This window comes from Lepus europaeus, chromosome 12, assembly GCF_033115175.1.
Source record: "Lepus europaeus isolate LE1 chromosome 12, mLepTim1.pri, whole genome shotgun sequence".
Classification (NCBI taxonomy): Eukaryota; Metazoa; Chordata; class Mammalia; order Lagomorpha; family Leporidae; genus Lepus; species Lepus europaeus.
Window position 1 is genome coordinate 67,374,541 of NC_084838.1, and position 17,701 is coordinate 67,392,241.

General features: G+C 38.4%; 1 long non-coding RNA gene across 1 annotated transcript in view; it reads right to left on the reverse strand.

The window, feature by feature from the left end:
- The window catches only part of LOC133771885 (uncharacterized), a 423,974-nt gene extending 406,392 nt beyond the window's left edge, over positions 1 to 17,582 (reverse strand). The window contains exon 1 of the long non-coding RNA XR_009867647.1: positions 17,486 to 17,582. This is a non-coding gene — a long non-coding RNA (uncharacterized LOC133771885). The remainder of the gene's footprint in view (positions 1 to 17,485) is intronic.
- Between the last annotated feature and the right edge of the window lie 119 nt (positions 17,583 to 17,701).

Consider the following 17,701-nt stretch of genomic DNA (forward strand, 5'->3'; position numbering starts at 1 on the left):
ACAAGAAACAACCTATTTATGATTAAAAAATATGGTTTACATGTCTTTCCATGAGAAAAACCTCATGTCACTTCTCTCACACTGTCATACATTTCTGACCTTCTACTCATTTATATTGTGTCATTTTCTCTTTTGTCTACACCATGCAAATATCTGAAACCACCAGAGATCTTGTGTGGCTTTACCGATTCCTACTGATGACTCATTTATTTCAATTTAACATTTCCCAATTATCCAGTCAGAACGTTATCCTTTAGGATACAAATACAGGGAGGATGTGGAGTACAGTGCATCGACTAGAGTCAGTTGTGGACCTCACCTGAACAACATGCCTTTAGACTACCCAGTTCTCTTATGTTTCCTTGGTGATAATCTCTTTTAATGATAATCTCTGCACTGTTACTAGTTGCAATATACCTCACAAAGAATGAACTTTTCAAGCATTTCTATATGAGACGTTTCCAAAAATGCACCGTGTATATTTTCAGGAGACAGGATTCACTTCACTGGGATAGATAATTAATTTAGAAAGTTACTTTCTGGAGCTGGCGCTGTGGTGTAGCAGGTAAAGCTGCTGCCTGCAGCACCAGCATCCCATATGGGCGCCGGTTCGAGTCCCGGCTGCTCCTCTTCCAATCCAGCTCTCTGCTATGGCCTGGGAAAGCAGTAGAGGATGGCCCAAGTCCTTGGGCCCTTGCACCCAAATGGGAAGACCGGGAAAGAAGCTCCTGGCTCATAGCTTCAGATCAGCCCAGCTCCAGCCATTGCGGCCAACTGGGGAGTGAACCAGCGGATGGAAGACCTCTCTTTTTTCTCTGTCTCTCCTTCTCTCACTGTGTAACTCTGACTTTCAAATAAATAAATAAATCTTTAAAAAAATAAGAAAGTTACTTTCTAAAAAGAGTTCGTTATGATCTTACATACCAAATTTTTTAATTATTTGAACTTTACTGAAGATATGTGGTCATCCAGTCCAAGTAGGGAATCTCCCAAATGGGAGAATACCACGGGCATCAAATGTGATCATCAGAAACATTGAATAACATACATTAGCCATATTAACACTATTGACATCTTATGGTATTTCTTTAGAATGTTTCTAAAGGAAATTCTACTGTTATATATCATCATAGTAAAAGCAATCTGAAGTTCCACCTCCATAATGAATGCTTTAAGTTCCTATTCTTTTGATGAGTACAATCCAGGGTAAAATTTAGTAAAAAAAAAAAAAAAAAACCTCACATTTCTGGTAGAAGAATGATTTACTCTTATATAAAGGAAAACATTGTGAGTCATTGGCCATCAGATGGAAAAATGCCTTATGGTAAATAATGTTTCCTTTTATTGTTAGTGTGAATGTCATTGCTGAGAGTAACCTAGGAGGCATTGTTAAGCGATTTTTTATGAAAAGAAGTAAAACACAAATTATTAATGAAGAGACTAAACTATAACCAAGGCCCAAGAATAAGCAGAAATACTTAACATGCTAATTTGTAAGCCCAGTCTGCCAAGGATAAGTTAGGATTGAGTACAAAACTGAAGACTTTGGTGTGGTGTTCTTCCTCTCAAGGAAGTGATACAAACTCTCTAAGATGCTTAGATCCCTTTTATTATGCTTCCAATATTCTTCTACAAATTATACAGGCATATTTACTCTCTACACCAGCACAAAGCACTTCCTAAGATACTTTTGTGATTTCCTTGTTCTAGAAGGGTCAAACAGAGTATGGTAAAATCCTTAATGGAAGTGTTTGGGCATTTCCAATCTGACTCCCAGTAATGCCAAGATATCTCAACATTTCATGTTAAAAGGCTACTATATTAAAACTTCTGCTGGAGGCCAGCACTGTGGTACAGCGGGTTAAAGTCCTGGCATAAAGAGCAGGCATCCCATATGGGCGCTGATTCTAGTCCCAGCTGCTCCTCTTCTGATCCAGCTCTCTGCTATGGCCTGGGAAAGCAAAAGATGGACCAAGTCCTTAGGTCCCTGAACCCACATGGGAGACCCAGAAGAAGTTTCTGGCTCCTGACTTCGAATTGGCTCAGTTCTGGCCGTTGCAGCCATTTGAACCAACAGATGGAAGACCTCTCTTTCTCTGTCTCTACCTGTCTAACTCTTTCAAATAAATAAAAATAAATCTTTAAAAAAAACTGCTGGAAATATTTAATTGTTCATTCATTCCTTCAATGAAACTGTTTTGAATGCCTACTTTATCCACCTATAATGTGCTGAGACACTGAAACCTCCTATTACTTATTTTCATTAAACTAGTTTATCTATGTAGCCCTGAAAATACAGTTGAAATCCTTATTACTTACTTCTCATTCAAAAAGTCTCTCTTCTAGGAAGCTTTCCCTAATCATTCCAACTTGAAATTTGGTTCTCTTCTCTATATGATCATAAATTAAATTTATACTTATTTAATTTAGTTTTACATCTTGCAGTTTAGTTCATAAGCTCCTGGAATGTCAGGGCTATGACCCTACACCTTCATTCATTCATTCAACAGATTAAATATTGGGCCAAGCATTATTTGAAAAGCAAAAATAAGACAAAGCTTCTGCATCAGTTTGACTTTATTCTAATAGGTGAAATAAGATATGCAATCACTTCAACATGATTCCTATAAAATTTGTTACATCTAAAAATGTGTGAACTTGAGCTAAAAGGTTTCCCCAAATTCCTAAGTACATGATTCTTTATACAAAGGAGTGAAACTTGTTCCACTAATCATCTGCTCTAATTATTTTAATAACTGTGACCAGACCGGCTAGCAGCCTGGACTCCACTTAGAGCGGGTGGGTCAGTGCAGTCCAGGGGAGACTGTGATTGAAGGTGTTGATAACCACCTGAGTCAGCCTTCCTGTAGCTTTTAGACACAGTTATTAGCACACTGGCAGATTCATAGTGCCTGCCTCAAGTACTTCCAACTTCTACGTAACATAACTTAGCATATGTCACGGACAAGGTAGGGACTAAATAAATGCTTTGCATGGATGCTGACTAAAAGGAGTTTTTAGGATTATGACATGAATTCTACCAAATTTCTCTTTTTGCTCATGCTTTTCACAAAGCTATCCAGTGTTCCCTTACTCAGAGCTTGCATTTTCATATTTTTTAAATATTTATTTTATTTATTTGAAAAACAGAGTTACAGAAAGAGGGAGAGACAGAGAGCGGTCTTCAATCTGCTGGTTCACTCCTCAAATGGCTGCAATGGCCAGAGCTGAGCCTATTCAAAACCAGGAGCTTCTTCCCAGTCTCCCACATGGGTCCAAGGACTTGGACCATCCTCCACTTCTTTCCCAGGCACACTAGCAGGGAGCTGGATCAGAAGCTGAGAAACCGGGACTCAAACCAGCACCCATATGGGATGCCAGTGCCTCAGGCTAGGGCTTTAACCTACTGCACCACAGTGCCAGCCCCTGCATTTTCATATTCTTGTGACTCATAACTAAAATAAGGAGACAGAAACCTTAATAATAAAAAAAATACAGTACTAATGTGTAGTGAAAAAATCCACTGAGGTTTAAGTCAAGAAATCTGCTCTTAACTTTGTCCCTACTCCCATTTTCACAGTTAAATGAATTGGATTATTAATTTCTGGTTGGACTTAATACCAATGAGCTTTTCATCCCTGAAAAACAAGTACCTGAGAGGAGTTACTTGAGAAGGAAAGTGCTTATTTTGGCTCATTGTTTTGGAGGTTTACAATCCAAGACTGATGAGATTGTGGGATGGTGGAACATATGCAAGGGTATCACATTCTGAGCAGGAAGCAGAAAGAGAGGCAAGGCCCAACTCCACTTATACAAGCAACCCTACTGCATGAACTACCTTCTATAGGCATACCCTCAATGACCTAAAAATCTCCTACTGTGCCCACCTCCTAGACGCCACAATTAAAGCAAGTCTACACTATTGACCCATAAATCATTACTATTAATTCAGTAGCCATTAACATAAGACTTTGATGACCAGCCCTTCAATACATGACAGGATAGGAGACTCCCAAACAAAAATCTGACCAAAACAGTGTCTTACTTTCCTTTTCTATTAACAAGGACAATAATATCCATCCAACAAGATTGTTGCAAAGAACAAATTAAAGAATGAATTCTAAAGCACTAGCAAACTGCAAAGCATTTTAAAAATAGTGTGTGCTCACAGGTTGCTTATGGTCAGTAAAAGGGTACCATATAGTTAAACACCTTAAGAACTTTCCTTGCTACTATACTTTGCCAGCCTGACTTGTTACCGACATCCTATAAATTTAGAAAAGTCACATTTTATCATTGAATCTCAGTCTTTCTAGTCATAGCCTAAAAAGATGCCTCATACAGATAAAGGCATGGTGGAATTCTGCATCCCCAACAATTGGTGTCAAAACCTTCAGAAATAGTTATATAAAAGTAATAGGCAAAAATACAACAGCTATCTTTAATATTAGCTCTGAATTAGACGATGCTTCTTATGTGCCAGGATATGTGAAGAGCATGTCATAGAAATTATCTTATATTAGTGTGGTGTATGAATGAGAATCTTAAATTTTAGTCAGAAGATGTTGTATTGAGTTGGACTGTACCACAGTAAGAATACCAAGGTCAAAGATAGGTATCTGAAGACCTAGATTCAAACCCAAGCCTTATCCTTTAAACTAAGTCATCTCTGAACCTTGGTTCCTCAACTTTAAAAACAAACAAACAAAATAATCAATGAAGCTAGTATGAATCCCTGTCTCACAAACTGTTGTGAGGATTAAATTTACAAATGCACATGCAGTCTATGCAGAATTTCTGTCTCAATGTTACATTTTTATTATCAATATCTTCACCCACTAACAAATCACTCTAAGCAAACTACCTAGCCCTTCAATTTCTTTATTTGTCAAATGGGAATAACAATACCTATGCCATTGTTCTATTAAATCAGATAATGTGTAAACTAGAAAACACTAAAGATATTTTACTTCATATCATAATTTCACTTTCTCTCTCTTCTACTTTATACTTCATGCTAACTGTAATCAACTATCATGACATGTTCTGGAAGGAAATTCTGGAATAAATAAAACTGCATTTTATCAACAAGAGTAGTTATCTCCTTTGGGATTTCTATGATTCACATCAGCAGTAGCCCATGGCCATCTAACTTAAATACCATGCTGGGTGGATTAGTGTCAGCCATCCTTCAGATACAGTGGGTAGCAAGACACCTGGGGCCCATCTCCTGTTCTGCTGAACCCCTGGATGCAAAAGAAGAGCATTCCCATATATTCATCCATGCAATATCTACCAGGCTTACAAAAGATTACAAGAAGGATCAATATAGGTTCCTTCCTTATGACAATAATAAGGTTCAAGGAATAGAAAGGCATCCTGTTGCTGTGAATCCATAAAAGAGAAAACAAAAATAATTAAGCTGCTTTTGGCTCAAAGTTCTTAAGGTCAGGGCTCACTGGCCTAAACTTGAACTTCTGATTTTTCCTGTCAACTGTGTAAATAAAGTGTATACCTTCTAAGGCAAGAAGATTCCAGAAATTATGAAGTCCCATTTGGTGGAGAAAGAACAATGTATTTATTCCTCATCTAATCAATCTAAGTACTCAGATCAAAGGAAATATACTACATAATAGCCCACATACAATTATTGAACTCAACAAATATAAACATTAGTACTAGGCGTTAAGAGTGTTTGATCTTATAAAAACAGAATTTATTCAAACAATATTTTAAATGTTTTTATCTTTGATTCTGATTGGAATGAGATACAGCAGGAGTTGGTGAGTAGACTGAAGCAATGAGTTACACTAACTACATTTTGGATGACATAAACATCCTAGACATATATACAGTTGCAATAATAACTTAAGAAATAAGAAAATATTGTGCAATAAATTTTAGTATATCCCTTTTTTTAAAGGCATTAACTTTTAACTTTCACTACTTTTCAGGTTCTAGTTACATAAATCATCAATTAGTAGTAATACAGCCATAAGAATAGTGTACGGGGCCACTGTTGTGGCATAGCAGGTAGAGCCACTGCCTGCGACACTGACACCCCATATAAGCATCAGTTCATGCCCTAGCTGCTTCACTTGCAATCCAGCTCCCTGCTAATGGCCCGGGAAAAGCAGTGGAAAATGGACCAACTGTTTGGGCCCTTGCCACCTACATGGGAGACCTGGATGAAGCTCCTAGCTGTGGTTATCTGGAGAGTAAAACAGCAGATAGAAGAGTGACTCTCTCTCTCTCTCTCTCTCTCTCTCTCTCTCTCTCTCTGGAACTCTTTCAAAATAAATCTTTTTTAAAAAACAGTGAACCATTTAACTACAAAATATTTAGCACTTTCACTTATTATACCTCTTATCTCAGCCCTAGGACAAAAGAAGTCAGCAATATTTTCATATTATTCTGTGGTACACACATACTACTCCAACTAATTTCAATGTATTTGCCTTTATCCAGTTAGAAATAATCTATACTTCTTTTTACAACTCCAATAAATTTTTTCTTACTACCTTTGTTAAAACATTTTCAGTCTATAGATACTAAAATCATTTATGTATAAATTAGCTTACAGATAAGATTGCCAATGCCTAAAAGACAGGCTCTTACTCATCTTTTTTTAAGCACTACCACCCACCGTCTTCTCCACTTGGTGTTTGTGCTTAGTTGGTATTTTAATGCTTTTAGTAATTTTTTCAAAAATATTATTAGTCACATTGGTTATTTTTTGACTATGGTACTATGTATTTTCCAATCTTTAAGGTAAGATCATCATGTTTTCCACCCATACCCATTATGAAAACATGTGGTTATCTACTACCAGGCAGATTTATTTGTGCTTTCTCTCAGATACACAGGGCATTTCCTCCTGCAGTTCTGAGGGTGATACTTTCTCTCCATGCTGTCTGTGGTAAGTGGCAAGCACTGCTTTTCCCTAGTGAGAAGAAGTCAATAGGCTGTATTTTACTGTGACAGCTGGGCCATTTGACTTGAGCCTTATTACACTTGATGGTTACCTTTAGGGAATGTCTTTTTCAATTGTTTATTTTTCAAGTCTCTTGTCAGTTCAAACTACAGAAAACAAAAGGGGTACCCTGAATGTACTAATGTGCACCCAGAACACAGAAAGTACTTTATCAAACATTGTCCCAAAAAGATATTTGAGTTCAGATATTTATTAAGTACCAATTAGGCACAAAGTACCATTCTCATCAATATGAGAATGCTTCAAAAATGAGTAAAATCCAATGATTCACACATAGATATTACATTTGGGAAATAATAAACACATCCATGAAAATCTGAAATTACCTGAATTACTTAAAATGCCTAGACATTTCAAAAAGTTTGTGGAATATGGAATTAAAATGTAAATTTTCTGGTGCAAAAAAAAATCTATGCATAATATTTTCACAACATGCATTTTCATGAATTTTTTAAAGATCCCTTGTATGCATGAATTTCAAATTTTTGCACCAAAATAAATATATCTTTTAATTATATTTTCCACAAACTTTTTTGAAGTATTCTCTTAGAAGACTATAAGAAATCCCAAAAACACCTAATATTGACAAGGGTTTAATAATGGGGATTCATTTTATGATGGTAAATTGACTGTACTTGTTGAGCCATCTACTGAGTTAGTCCTCAATCTTATTGGCATTTCAGGCAAAGCAATCTTTATGGGTATGGACTGTGGTAAGCATTACCAGAAATTTAGTAATTGTAGGTTCCTGAATAGTGTCATGGTGACAATAAAAAATGCTTCCTTATACTTCCAAATGCCTTTAAGGGTAGCAATTTTAGTTGTGAACCACTATCTACCAAAATAGGCTAGGTAATGCCACGGTAATAAACAACCTTAAATCTCAAGGACTTGGTTCAACCGAGTTTCTTTCTTTGTCACCCTAAACCTTCAGAACTGGTAAAGAGCAGCAAGTACTCATTCTAACTACAAGGACCAAGGCTGATGAGGCTCCCTCACAGTGTGTACCTCTGCAGTCACCTCAGCAGTGGAGATCACACCGAGGTGTGCTGGAGAGAAGAGTCCAAGGACCAAGAGCACTACAGCTGATAAAGAGTTAGAAGATCCAAGGTCTTCAAGGTTAAGGGCACTCTTTAAGATGCAAAACCTCATTCTCTAAATTCCAGAGATCCAGTGCTAGTTCATGAAGAAAATAAGGCAAGGTTAAATAAAGCAACCCACCAAGAAGCCATGCATACAGAAGTACATGGAACCTGTGCCAGCAAAGGAGAAAACAATACTTGGAACTATAAAATCCCATAGCTGGATATTCCATTTGCTGAGAGAAAAGAAGGACAGATGACTTTACACTCCACTCTGAAGCACGGGGATAATCCCAGCTGCTTGCAAACTGAATTCTGCCTTTGTCCCCACCTAAATCTCTTCCTGATAGTTGGAAAGACTCACCCTCTCCAAGGAATACAAAGCAAGATATTCAGACACTATAAGAGAAAAGGGGAATGGAATAAACAAGAAAACAAATGGTATATTCATAATAACAAACAGAAAATATTACCATGGAACACATACATATTAGGACCTAAAATTTCTCCCTAAATTTTAAAAACATTAGGAAATTATCAAGTCTATGAAGTAAGAATTGAAAACACGAATGAGAGAACTTTGGAATTAGATGATCAGACAGCAAGGGGAGATAAAATATGAGTTGCCAGAGCTGAATAATAGTAGGAGAAAAAATGAAACCATCATACTTATAAGGACAAAAATGGAGGAACATGAAGGAGATGTTCTACAAACGTATTAAGGAGCAGAGATAAAGGTTTTTAAATGGACGAAAAAATTAATGAGGAAATGAAAAATATAGTAATGTATATAATCAGAAACTCTGGAGAAAACAGAAAAAAAAAATAGAACCCATGTTCCAAGAGAACATTTTGTTGATACAATACAAGAGCGTCTTAGACTTTGTTGATGGGTTTGAAAGAATTGTCGTTAATTCCACAAGCATTGTTCTGGGCAGTGATCCAAGAATGGTGGGCTGCAGCATGGCCACATGGAAGATACCAGGAGAGTGTAGTCTTCTGTGTCTCCTCTCTTGTGCACTGAAATCCTAGAGCATACTCTAGGCTATATAAAAGCCATATCACCTTGTCCTGCTGTACCATTGCCAACATGGGTCTGCTCTTAAAACCACAGAGAAACAACTGCAGAGATTTAGAAGAGGGGTTGGCTTTATTGGGACTTATTTTTCACTTCATCAACAGAATAAGCCAGATGACCATGCATTAGAAGCAAATGTCCAAAAGAGAATCAAACACCAATGAGCTGACAATCACAACAATCTATCACAGGAGGCCTATGGAGTTCCTTGAGGCTAAATATATAAGAGTAAGAAAAGAAACAATCAAAGGCTTAAAAGGCCAATCTTTGAAAAATACACAATAAAAGTAGGTCCATAGTAGATGCTAATTTTAAAAAACAAACCAAAAATCAGACCATGGAACTTATGGCATTTAGAATCTTCAATACACTCATCAGTCTGCCAGAAGTTTGCAAGGAAATAACAGGAAAGCCAAGGACATTCCAATACCCAATTTCCTCTCCTCACTTTTCCAACTCCAAAATTTCTTCTCTTACAGAAATTCTTGGAGGAATATTCTTCTTGAAAATATTTTGAAAGGATTTATAATTAAGTAAATTGAAAGGGCAAAGAAGAGGAAAGGGAGGGAAATAATACAGTTCATACTCATTAACAACATATGGAAAACCACCATGCCAAGGATACTCCCAGAAATGCATAATCTGTCAGAATATCATGAGAAAAGGCAGATTCAAGAAACAATCATCATGAAATATAGAGCTATTTTGACTTGTTGACTACACTAAGGAGCCCAGATTTGGTCAACACTAAAATCTTAGAGATTCAACTTATCCTATAATAAAACAAATAGTTGCCAGTATACCCTTTTAAAAAAAACAATTATATTTATTTTCTTAGGGTTATGTCTATAGAAATATTTTATGTAATAATTTATCTATAATGTCATAAAAATAACATCAAATTTAAAATGAAAGCCTAGGAATCTTTATTTCTACTTTGTACACAAATTTTATTATTTCGTGAGTTTTATAAATTGTAACTTTTTTTAAATAAAATTATATGTACCACATTTTGTAGTAATTTAACATAAAGATAGGATTAAGACTAACACTAACAGAAGTAGGCCTAGAGTTAAGATACTGATCAAGATGCCCGCGTCCCATATCGACTATCTGGGTTCAATACCTGATTCTGGCTTCTGATTGCAGAATCCTGAAATTTCAGATCCTGGAGACAGAGTGACAACTCCATTGATTAGGTTCCAGCCACTCATGTGGGAATCCTGGATTTAGTTTATGCCTGCCAGTTTCACCTGGCTCAACACTGGTGTTTTAGACATTTGGGTAGTAAACCAGTGTATGGGAGTACTACGTGTTGCTCTAACACATTCTCTCTCTGCCTCTCAAGTAAAACTGAAACAAAGAAAGAAATCTAACAGGTCTTTTAGTTTCTATTTTATAAAGAAAGAAATAATTCCACTAGTTCTACTTTTCTTCCTTTATTACTCATCTACATAATTAATCAAGGTGTTTAATAAATCTAATTTTGTTTGTTGTATAGTGCATTATTCAAAAATAATGAATTACCTTTTTGCCTTTAATAATGAGTGAGGTAAGTAATGATGTTTGGTAGAAAGCAATAAGATAATTATATGTTTGAAAAGATAGAACTCAGGGGACTGGCGCTGTGGTGCAGTGGGTTAACACCCTGGCCTGAAGTGCAGGCATCCCACATGGGTGCCGGTTCAAGACCCGGCTGTTCCACTTCTAATCCAGCTCTCTGCTATGGCCTGGGAAAGCAGCAGAAGATGGCCCAAGTGCTTGGGCCCCTGTACCCATGTAGGAGACCTGGAGAAACCTCCTGGCTCCCAGCTTCAGATCAGTGCAGCTCTGGCTGTTGCAGCCAAATGGAGAGTAAACCAGCAGATGGAAGACCTCTCTCTCTCTGCCTCTCCTCTCTCTGTTTAACTCTTTCAAATAAGTAAATCTTTTTTAAAAAGATATAACTCAGATAAACATTCCTAAAATAAGAAATTATTTATATAAGTTATGATTATGCCTGAGAAAACAGAAATAGAATAGCCAAAAAAAAAAAAGAAAGAAAGAAAGAAAAAGTGCATCTTCAGAGCAATTAAGATGTTGCTTGAAATATCTATCCATATCTATCCATATTGGAGGACCTAGGTTCCAGTCCCAATTTCACTTTCAATTCTAGCTTTTTGCTAATGCACATTCTGGGAAATATCAAGTGATGGTCCAAGCACTTGGATCTCTGACACCCACATGTAAAACCCAGATTAAGTTCTGGGCTCCTTCCTCCGCCTGCCCCAGTCTTGTCTATTGCAGGCATTTAGGGGGTGAACCATTGAATGGAAGACCTCTTTCTTTCTTTCTACATTTACAATAAAATAATTAATTTTGAAAAATATGTTATGGGATTTCAACAATTTTTTTTATTTGACAGGTAGAGTTATAAACAGTGAGAGAGAGAGAGAGAGAGAGAGAGAGAGAGAGAGAGAGAGAGAGAGAGAGAAAGGTCTTCCTTCTGTTGGTTCATTCCCCAAATGGCCGCTAGGCCGGCGCTGCACCAATCCGAAGCTAGGAGCCAGGTGTTTCTTCCTGGTCTCCCATGTGGGTGCAGGGGCCTAAGCACTTGGGCCATCCTCCACTGCACTCCCAGGTCACAGCAGAGAGCTGGACTGGGAGAGGAACAACCGGGACTAGAACCTGGTGCCCATATGGGATGCCAGTGCCGCAGGTGGAGGATTAACCAAGTGAGCCATTGCACCAGCCCCTCAATGATTTTTCAAGATTATTTATTTGACAGGCAGAGTTATAGACAGAGAAAGAGAGAGACAGAGAGAAAGGTCTTCCATACAGTGGTTCACTCCCCAAATTGCTGCAAGAGGAAGAACTGAGCCAATCCAAAGCCAGGAGCTAGAAGCTTTTTCTGGGTCTCCCAGGTAGGTGCAGGGGCCCAAGCACTTGAGCCATCTCCTACTGCTTTCCCAACCCACAGCAGAGAACTGGATCAGAAGAGGATCAGCCAGGGCTCAAACCAGAACCCATATGGGATGCCAGCACTGCAGGTGGTGGCTTTACCTGCCTAGCCACAGTGCTGGCTCCAACAATTTTATGAAGGAAGGAACAAAGGAAGGGACAAAGGAGACGAAAATCATTGAATATTTGGGGAAAAAATACCTAGTCACTTACAACGAAAAACAAACTGTCCTGACCTCAGAATTTTCCACAGAAATATTCAACTTCAGAAAATAGTGGAGTAACACTAAATCATTAAAGAAAAAAAGTGCATTCCTAAGCAATTGCACTTTGTTATCTTAGCCTATGTTCCTTTGAGAGCAGATGGAGTCTGAGACAAAAGTTTAATCAAGTGCAAGTTTAAGTTTCCTGTGGCTATTGTAAAAAATGTCCCAAAGTTGATGGCTTAAAACAATAAAAATCTTTTCCCTTATAATTTTAGAGACCAGAGTACAAAATGAATATTGCTAGGGAGGGCACTGGGTATAGAGGTTATGCTACTGTTTGGACTCATGTATCCTACATCGGAGCACCTGGGTTTGATGCTAGCCTCTGGCTCCTGAATCAAGCCTCCTGTTGAAGCAGACACTAGGGGGCAATAAGGGGTGGCTACCACTAATATGGAAGACCCAGGTTGAATTCCTGATTCCCAGCTTTGGTCTAGTTAAGCCCCAGACTTAGTGAGCATTTGAGGGAATGAACCTGTGGATGGGAGCTCTCTCTCCTTTCCATCTCATTCTGTTTCTCAAATGAATAAAAAATAAATAAAAGTAAATTTTTGTTGAGCTGAATCAAGGTGCCTGCAGGGTCAAGTTTCCTTTGGAGATTCTCAGGGACAATTCGTCCCTTGCTTCTTTCAGGTCCTGCTGGCTGCCAGCATTCCTTGACTTGTGATTGTATCACTTCACTCTGCTTCGCTGGTCACACTGCCTTCTCTTCTGTGTGTAATCTGTGTGTGTCTCTTAAAGGACACTTGAGATTGCATTTAGAGCCTGACCAGATACTCCAACACAATGAACCCATCTCAAACTCCTCAGTGAAACCACACCTACAAAGACCTTTTAGCTATACCAGGTAGAATTAACAGGTTTCAGATTAAATTAACCAAATTAAATGAAGAAATGAAATAATTGTTAGGGTCTGCTCTTCTCAATTCAATATATAGACTTGAAAATTAGGATGAAAAATAGTCCAGAAACATGAGAGTATAATGTATCATAAGTATTTCCAGCAAATAATTTAAAGATATCTACAAAATACAAAGAGAACAACGTGAAAGAACCTTCCTCCTCTCCCCCATGCCAAAAAATAAAAATTATGAAGTGTGCAGAGTAAACAGTTCCCATGGAAAGTCTACCAGAAATTTTTTAGATGATTTATTTATTTATTTGACAGGCAGAGTTGTGTGTGTGGGGGGGGGGGGGGGGTATTCCATCAACTGTTTCATGCCCAAAATGGCCACAACAACCAGGACTAGGCCAGACCCAAGCCAGGAACCAGGAACTCTATCCCAGTCTCCCACATGGGTAAGAGAGGCTCAAGGACTTGGGCCATGCTTCACTGCTTTCCATGCACGTTAATAGGGGGCTGGATCAGAGTGGAAGAGCCTGCCCCTGATCTGGTGTTCATATGGAATGCCGGTGTCACAGGTGGCAACTTGGCAAGCTGGGCAAAAATGCTGGCCCATAATAACACTTCTTAAAGGCAGAAAATTTCAATCATATTTAGACATAACAGAAGGAAAAATCCCTTATTTTGAATAATAATACAAAGGATAAAATATCTGAAAGTATATGTGAAATCACAATGGAAACCCTTAAAATGCTACAGAGGAAGACAAAAGATACGAACAAAAGTAAAAAGCACTCCATGTCCTTAAATAAGATGACTCAACATCATAAAGATGTCAGTTCCCCCTAAATTAACTTATAAATACAAGTCTAATAAAGATGTCAGCATCACTTTGTCAGAATAATCAAGCTGAGTCAAAAGTTCATGAGGAAAAACAAACAAGTAAAAATAACCAAACGTCTGGAAGACAAGATAATAGGTAAGAATCAGTCTTCAAGTCTTACAGAGATTCACCTAATGAAAATGGTGTGATACTGGCAATGTGAGCAGACAGATCATGGAACAGCATGTGAAGTCCAGGGATAGACACATATATGGCCACTTGGAAGATGTGGCATTTTAAGTAGATTGGGAAAATAGAGATTAGTCAGTAAACGTATTGAGACTATTGGATAGTTACTGGGTAGAAAGGGGGATCTGACAGCATTCCTGAGATCTTGTAACAAAATAAACTCCAAATGTATTAAAGTTTTAACTATTAAAAAATTGGGTCAAATATGAGGAGAAACTACTGAAGGTGAAAGGCTTTTCTAATTATAACATGAAGCCTAGAAGCCACATAGACAAAGATTGGTAAATTCAACTAACTACATGTTTTCAAAAACGTGCATGGGGAAAAGTAAAGCAAGAAAAGTCAGAAGACAAATATAAAATTGAGAGACCAATGTGTGAATTTATATCACAAAAGGTTAACCCCACTAATGTATAGCATTCCTAGAAGTCAGTGAAAAATAATGTAATGGAAAAATGGGGAAAAGATATTGCCAGTTCCCAAAAAATATGAATTGTCCCTAGAAATTCAATAGAAGCTCACTCACATTAAGAAAAGGAAAATAACCAATATTAAACCTATTAAATTGGCAAGGATTAAAGTTAATAATTGTTGTTCTAGGAGAACAGAGTGGGAAAATAGCGATATCAGAGTTGTTACTGAGAGTCTTGAAGCCCTCAAAACCAACTCCGGGCATCGTGAATCAACTTCTCCCAAACTGCTGCTGATGTTGATATTTTGACCTCCTAACATGAATCATGAATGCTCTTATAGTCATCTAGAATAGCGAATCCTTTTTTTATTTTTTTAAAGATTTATTTATTTATTTGAAAGGCAGTGAGTTACAGAGAGAGAAAGAGAGAGAGAAAGAGGTCTTCCATCCACTGGTTCACTCCCTAGATGGCCAGGAGTTGCCATTGGATCTCCCACATGGGTACAGGGGTCCAAGGACTTGGGCCATCTTCTACTGCTTTCCCAGGCCATAGCAGAGAGCTGGGTCAGAAGCAGAGCAGCCAGGACTCAAACCGGAGCCCATATGGGAATGCTAGCAGTGCAAGGGGTGGTCTAATCCACTACGCCACAGCACTGGACTCAATAGTGAGTCCTTTAGTAAGGTCTTCAATTTGCCCAGATCCATCAGAGAAATCACTACTGATGACAGCTATTAACATATAAAATCATTTCTTAATATTCACATGAAAGCCAAAATTACTCCTCCTTCCACAGGCTGTGGAATGGATGCTGTGTTAGCAAACAACACTAATCTCTTAGTACATTACCAGCTGAGCTCTTGGCTGACCAGGTGCATTGTCAATGAGCAGTAATGGTTCGAGAAGGAATCTTTTTTACTGAGCAGTAGGTCTCAACAGTGGGCTTAAAATAGTCAGTAAACCATGTTGTTAACATGTGTTGTCATTTAGGCTTTGTAATTCCACCTATATAGCACACGCAGGGTAGAATTAGTACAATTCTGAAGAGCCCTTGCATTTTCAGTATGGTAAATGAGCACTGACTTCTTTAAAAACACTTGTTGTATTAACACCTAACAAGAAAATCATGCTAGCCCTTGAAGCTTAGAAGCAAGAAATTGAGTTCTCTGTAGTAATGAAAATCCAAGATGGAATTTTACAATATAAAGATGAAGACTGTTGTTTTGCATAGCTACCATCATCAAAGATCTTAGCTAGGTCTTCCATATAACTCCGTGCACATTCTATATTACCACTTGCTACTTTGCAATGTTATGCTGTGGAAATTATTTTCTTGAATCACATGAGCCAACTTCTGCTAGCTTTAAACTTATCTTGTGCAGCTTTCTCAACTCTCTCAGCCTTTGTAAAACAAGTTAGGGACTTACTCTGAATTAGACTTTGGTTTAAGGGAAGGTTGCAACTGGATTGATTCATCCAGACCATTAAACTTTCTCCACATATGCAATAAGGCACTTATTAACACATCCCTGTGTTCACTGAACTAGGTTTTTTTTTTGTTTGTTTGTTTGTTTGTTTTTTAATTTCTTCCTGGGGCTGTCATCATGGCATAGCAGGTAAAGCCAAGGCCTGCAGTGCCAGCCTCCCACATGTGTGGGGCTTCATGTCCTGGCTGCTCCACTTCTGACCCAGCTCTCTGCTATGGCCTGGGAAAGCAGCAGAAGCTGGCCCGAATACCTGGTCCCCTACCACTGACCTAGGAAACCTGGAAGAAGCTCCTGGATCCTGGCTTCTTCCTGGCTGCTAGACCTTCTGGGGAGTGAACCAGAAGACAGAAGATCTCTTTTTGTGTCTCTCCCTTTCTGTAGCTCTGATTTTTTAATAAATAAATCTTTTTCTTAAAAAAAAAATCACCTGTCACAGATCATAACGTCTATAATTCAAAGTTGAGGGCCCAGTGCTGTGGCAAAATAGGCTGAGCTTCTGCCATGCCAGTGATCCTTTTGGGAGCCAGTTCCTCCCCTGGCTACTCCTTTTCCCATCCAGTTCTCTGCTTATGGCCCAGGAAAGCAGTGGAAGATGGCTCAAGTCCTTGGGCTCCTGCACCCACATGAGAGATCTGGAAGAAACTCTGGCTCTTAGCTTCGGATCAGCCTAGCTCCAGCAGTTGCAGCCATTTGGGGAGTGAACCAGCAAATGAAAGACCTCTCTCTCTCTCTCTCTCTCTCTCTCTAACTTTGCCTCTCAAATAAATAAAATTTTGAAAAATAAAGTTGAAATACTTTAACAATTACCACCATGTGATACAGAGATGTGAAGTGGGCATTCTTTTGGATAAATAGCACTCACATACTTACTTGGCATTGGATTGCCACAAACACACAATTTGTAATTAAAAAAGCAAACATCTTCTTAAAGAAGTACAATAAGACAAGGTTTGCCTGTATCGAGAATATGACAAGGCTGAGAGCATGCCTTTAAGAAAGAAGCTAAAGGGGAATCACATGTATCTAACAAGGTCGTTGAACCAGTTTATAACACCTGGATCACATTTGGGCTGTTCCTTCACAATACACAGGTGGCATTTAGGATATTTTAATAAATATCCACAAACATGGATTTCTAATTTGATACCGTTGCTTACCTAGTTTGTCACACAATGGACTAAGTTGGAAAGGTTAAAAAACATAATGCATACAATTGTTTAGCAAACTATAAAACTTATAATTAAGCCGATACAAAACTTCACTCTGGTACACATGCCCCCAGAAAAAGGAAGTTACACGCCCAAGGACTCACAATTTGTAGAGACTTGAACGCTGAGGCATTAGAGAGTGGCCTGTAACTAGCAACTTCTAAAAACAACGGAGGCTAAGGGCGGCATTGGCGTCTACTAGCTGTCCACACTGCCTCCTCAGAAATCCCCAAGAGCTGTTCCGCCTCCACCCCTTCCCTTTTCTAGACAAGCCGGAACTACAATTCCCAGCATCCCGCAGGAGCCTGCCGGCGCCTTGC